Source organism: Pleurodeles waltl, chromosome 10 (genome assembly GCF_031143425.1).
Source record: "Pleurodeles waltl isolate 20211129_DDA chromosome 10, aPleWal1.hap1.20221129, whole genome shotgun sequence".
Lineage (NCBI taxonomy): Eukaryota > Metazoa > Chordata > Amphibia > Caudata > Salamandridae > Pleurodeles > Pleurodeles waltl.
In genome coordinates, this window is record NC_090449.1 from 448,576,792 (window position 1) to 448,582,941 (window position 6,150).

Below are 6,150 nucleotides of genomic sequence, written 5' to 3' on the forward strand. Positions count from 1 at the left end.
AGGTGCCTGTGTATTTTTTTACCTGATGCCCCAGCTGTGTTCTCTCCGTGTTGATGCAGGAGTTAGATGGGGCCTTGGCCTATGCGATGTGGGCCTGTGGCCCATGGACATTATGGACTGGGAAGTGTCCTTCAATTTGTATATCTGTAAATACTGTTTTGAATTTTTAGTACCTTTTCCTGGATTCTTATCTTATTATACTCACTTTAATCACTTCCTTTTGTCCTTGCATTACTCCTGAGGGGTAGTGGGTGAATATGTAATGTTACTGCATCTGTCTGTGTGTATGGTGTTGGGGGTGTTGCATGTTGCGTGTGTATGTCACTCTCTTTTTACTCCCCCTCCCCTGTGTGCTAGGCGGCAGTACTCACCGTAGTCGTCGCCGCCAGCATTGGTATTCCTGGTGTAGGAGGAGGTAGACCAGCATGGGGAAGATCTGCAGTTCAGGCTCCATGGCGGCGTGGTTCTTCCTTGAGTCTCCAGAGGTGATTCGTTTCCCTTCTGTGCAGAGTTTCCGCCAGGCTTTTGATGTTGTTGGTATCGCCCTGGAAAAGGTGGCGGATTGGTGTCTCATAACACAGTGGGCGGAACCTTGTCTTCCGCCTGGCTGTTGGTGGTTACCGCCGTTGTGCTTGTTGCTACCGCCATGGTGGTCGGTGTGTTAAGGTGGCTGTGTGTTTTGGTGGTTTCCGCCGGGGTCATAATTCAATTTTTTTTGCCGCCAGCTTGTTGGCGGTATTATCGCCGCTTTATCACCGACCCCCAGAGTTGCAATGAGGGCCAAAGTGTCTTAAGTCTTTTAAAAGCAAACAGAGTCTCTTTCAAACACAAAGTACCTGGTTCACGTGCAAAATCTCCGCAGAGGAGGCGATGCATGGAACCAAAGGGGTGTGCGTCGATTTCTCGGGCTCGGTCGCGGATCCTCTTTGGGTTGCGGGGTTTTCGGACACCCCACGGATGTTGCGTGGATTTCCTGCACTGGCAGGACGAAGTCACAGGAGCTGCGTCGTTTCGGTGGGCATTGCGTTGAATTTTCTACCACACAGTAGGTGTTGCGTTGATTCCTCTCTGGAAGTCGGGCTGTGTCATCCCGGCTGAGCTGTGCGTCGATCCGGTGGGCCGTGCATCAAATTTCCAGTCGCCACGCTGGCGCTGCATCGATCTTCTTGATGCGAAGACGAACTGCGTCATTCTGGTTCAACGTGCGGTGAATTTTTCACTGTGGTGCAGGCTGTGCATCATTTCAGGTGTCGAATTTCGCCACACAAGGAGTCCTTTTTGTACAGATGAAGTCTTTTTGGTCCAGAAACTTCAGGGAACAGGAGGCAAGCTCTATCCAAGCCCTTGGAGAGCACTTCTTCACCACAGCCAGAGAGCAGCAAGGCAGCAGGGCAACAGCAAGGCAGCAGTCGCTCTCAGAAAGCAGTCAGGTGAGTCCTTTGGGCAGCCAGGCAGTTCTTCTTGGCAGGATGCAGGTTCTGGTTCAAGTTTCTTCTCCAGGAACTGTCTGAGTTGGTAGGGGCAGAGGCCCTGTTTAACTACCAAAATGTGCCTTTGAAGTGGGGGAGATTTCAAAGAGTGGCTTAGAAGTGCACAAGGTCCCCTTTCAGTTCAATCATATCTGGCAGGGTCCCAGTAGGGGGTGTGTAGTCCTTTGTGTGAGGGCAGGTTACTGTCCTTTGACATTCAAGTGTCAGGCCCTCCAACCTCCCAGCCCAGGAAGACCCATTCAAAATGCAGATGTATGCAAGTGAGGCTGAGTATCCTGTGTTTGGGGTGTGTCTGAGTGAATGCACAAGGGATCTGTCAACTAAGCCCAGCCAGATATGGATTGTAAGGCACAGAAGGATTTAAGTACAGAGAAATGCTCACTTTCTAAAAGTGGCATTTCTAAAATAGTAATATTAAATCCACATTCACCACTCAGCAAGATTTTGTATCACCATTCTGGCCATACTAAATGTGACCTTCCAGCTCCTTTCAGATCAGCAGCTACCACTCAAACAGTGTATGAGGGCAGCCCCAATATTAGCCTAAGAAGGGAGCAGGCCTCACAGCAGTGTAAAAAACGAATTTAGGAGTTTTACACTGCCAGGACATGTACACTACACAGGTACATGTCCTGCCTTTTGCCTACACAGCACCCTGCCCCATGGGTTACCTAGGGCATCCTTTAGGGGTGACTTATGTGTAGAAAAAAGGGAGTTTTAGGCTTGGCAAGTACTTTTAAATGCCAAGTCGACTTGGCAGGCAAACTGCACACACATGCCTTGCAATGGCAGGCCCGAGACAAGGTTAAGGAGCTATTTAAGTGGGTGGCACAACCAGTGCTGCAGGACCACTAGTAGCATTGAATCTACAGGCCCTGGGCACATATAGTGCACTCTACTAGGGACTTATAAGTACATTAAATAGTCCAACTGGGTATGATCCAATGTTACCATGTTTAAAGGGAGAGAGCATATGCACTTTAGCACTGGTTAGCAGTGGTAAAGTGCTCAGAGTCTTAAAACCGGCAAAAACAGTATCTAAAAAGTGGAGGGAGGCAGGCAAAAAGTTAGGGGTGACCACCCTAAGGCTGTCAGGTCTAACAGTTACTCTTGGAAACAAGTATGTGACCAAACTGCAAAATATTGCACATTACAAGAGGAGACAGTTGTACAAGAGGTTGCAGATGGAAAAGTGAGAACTAATTCAGTGCAAAATGCAGGTCATATCAATTGTTTCTTTATGGATTCAATTCAGGCATTTTTGAGAAAACAGAGAGACTTACAGGAGGATGCCCCAGAAAATGCCAAAAGAAAATGGGTGAAACTAAGCTACAATGAAAATTATCAGAACTTGTATGCAAATGCTGAGCATGAGTATGTTTTACCTGAATCAATGTTATAGCCTACATGCAAGTATTTGCATAACAGGAAACATGCAGGTAGGGATAGTCTGGTTCATGTAGTCAAAAAGCACTGGGGAAAGAACAGGATTTCAGAACTCTGCTGAACATTTTTACAGTCCATGTCTGGTGTGTCATTTGAATAATCAAGGCAAAGGAATAGTTACTGGTATGAATCATATTGGCAAATCAGAAGACCCATTTATTTCAAGCAGATTCTCCTGAGAAACCAACTTATAATGATTCAAATGTTCTTCTTGGTAATAACCTGCTTGTTTTCTAAATGAGTGGAAGCATACACCATCAGGAAAGCAATAGCATTACAATTGTCAAATTGCTGTTGAGGGAGTTAATATACAGATTTGGCTTTACTGTCTCTATTGAAATTGATTGTGGAACCCATTTTAAAAATTCTATTTTGCAAGTCATCTGTACAGTATTTGAGATCAACCAGAGATTTCATTAAAGTTATCAACCACAAGCTTCAGTAATAGTAGAGAGAGCAAATGGTCCTCTCAAGAAGAAATTGGAGAACTTCTGTGCTTCTCGTTCTTTGAAAGTCACCTGATGCCCGTTCTCTTGTTTTGATGAGCATGAGAAGTACTCCTGACAAAAAGACTGGTTCTCTGGTTCTTCACCACATGAAGTTATCATGGGAAGCGCATTGAGGCCTGCATATTTTCCTTTAGCTGTAATAGTTTCAATAACAAATTATATTGTGCTATATTATTTCAAGGGTCTTGTTATAGTGAAATCTGCCTCTCTTCAGGTGAATGTGGCCACAAGAAAATCCAAGGATAGTCCATGTTAAAGCCTCATCCCTAGAGAAGGAATGTTCTCTGAAAAAACATCAAGAAGGGATATTTGGATGAGTGCTGTAAGGGACCATATCAGATAATCCTGGTGAAAACGCACCCATAAAATGGGCTGGTGTGCCAAAGTGGAGTGAGAGAAGCTGAAGCAGTGGCTGAATCAGATGGTCCAGGGTCAAGCAGGCAGAGCAAAGTGCAATGCCAAGATCAAGGGGGTCATTACAACCCTGGCGGTCGGTGTTAAAGTGGCGGTAAAACCGCCAACAGGCCGGCGGTAAAAAAAATGGAATCACGACCGTGGCAGAAACTGCCAACATAGACAGCCACTTTAACACTCCGACCGCCACAGCGGTGCAAACAAACACCGCGGCGGTAACCGCCAAAAGACAGGCGGAGGACAATGTACCGCCCACACTATTACAACCCACCAATCCGCCACCTTTTCCGGGGCGGATTCACCGCAAACAAAAACACGGCGGAAACAGGAATTGGAAGGGAAAACGCTCACCTCTACACACCCCACGAGGAATCCAGACGCCATGGAGCCCGAGCTCCAGATTCTGCCAGCCTTTATCTTCCTGCTCCTCTACCAGGAGCACGAACGCCGGCGGCGAAGACAATGGTGAGTACTGCACCTATGACACAGGGGAGGGAAAAAACAGTGACACACACACGCAACATGCAACACCCCCACCCCCTCACCCACTACAACACTGACACAAATACATATTGATACATAACAGTTACACCCCCTAACCCCCCCCTTGAAGAATGCAAGGACAAAAGGAAATGAGTTGAATAATTGTGATGTATTCAATTACATACATCAAAAATATTTACAAATATATACATTTATACTATATACAATTATATACACCAAGAACACAAGTCCAAGGGATTCCACCATCATAGTCTGTGGATCACTGGGCCCAAAAGGCATGGGCGAGGCCCACACTCAATACCCGAACAAGACGGAGAGAACACTGCAAGGGCATCAGTTAGAAATCAAACAGGCACCTCAGGGGGTAGGGAAGGGGGGCACCTCAGCCGGTTGAGTGCACAACGCCAGATCCACAAGGGGGCTCCATGCCCCCTGTTCAATCCTGGGGAGTGCAAAGCCACAGTCTCTCAAGTCTCTACAGTGGGTGGGTTGCCCACTGTTCAATCCTCTCTACAGTGGGTGGGCTGCCCACTGTTCAGTCCTGGGAAGTGCAAAGCCACAGTCTCTCAAGTCTCTAGAGTGGGTGGTTTGCCCACTGTTCAATCTGCGGGAGTGCAAAGCCACAGTCTCTCAAGTCTCTACAGTGGGTGGGTTGCCCACTGTTCAATCCTGGGGAGTGCAAAGCCACAGTCTCTCAAGTGTCTACAGTGGGTGGTTTGCCCACTGTTCAATCCTGGGGAGTGCAAAGCCAGTCTCTCAAGTCTCTACAGTGGGTGGGTTGCCCACTGCTGCATCCTGGGGAGTGCCAAGCCACAGTCTCTCAAGTGGATAACATTCTCCACTGGTTTCTGGAGGGGGCCTTGTGCCCAGAGTGCTTCATCCTGCCAAGGACTGAGGTAGTGGATGTATCTCTCCACTGGTTCTGGAGGGGGCCTTGTGCCCAGAGTGCTTCATCCTGACAAGGACTTAGGTAGTGGATGTAACTCTCCACTGGTTCTGGAGGGGGCCTTGTGCCCAGAGTGCTTCATCCTGCCCCGTGGCGGACTCAGTAGCGTCGGAATCATTGGCGCTCACTGGCCTGCGGTTCTGCTTGCGGCGGTGTCATGGGCAGCGGTTCAGCTGCTGGCAGTGGCCTGGGCAGCGGTTCAGCTGCTGGCGGTCTTGTCCTGGCCTGCGGTGCTGCTGGCGGCGGTGTCATGGGCAGCGGTTCAGCTGCTGGCAGTGTCCTGGGCAGCGGTTCAGCTGTTGGCGGTCCTGTCTTTGGCAGCGGGGCTGCTGGCGGTCACCTCCTGGCAGAGGGGCTGCTGCTGGCGGTCTTCCCCTGGGCAGTGGGGCTGCTGCTGGCGGTCCTGTCTTTGGCAGCGGGGCTGCTGGCAGTCGCCACCTGGGCAGCGGGGCTGCTGCTGGCGGTCTTCCCCTGAGCAGTGGGGCTGCTGCTGGTGGTCCTGTCTTTGGCAGCGGGGCTGCTGCTGGCGGTCTTCGCCTGGGCAGTGGGGCTGCTGGCGTTCGTCTCCTGGGCAGTGGGGCTGCTGTTGGCGGTCTTCGCCTGGGCAGTGGGGCTGCTGGCTGTCTTATCCGCCGTAATGATCTTCCCAGACTTGCCGGTTTTACTGTGCCCCTTCCCCACCTTGGATGGTGTCGCAGCTGTCTCCACACTCCCAACTGGACCCCTTGGAGCGGCTTTGGTGGCTGATTTCTTTCCCCTCTCCCGCCGGGCACTGGCCAACTTTTGATGCTTGACAGGTGGGGGACTGTCCGTGCTGTGGCTCCTTGCCACACTGGCTGCC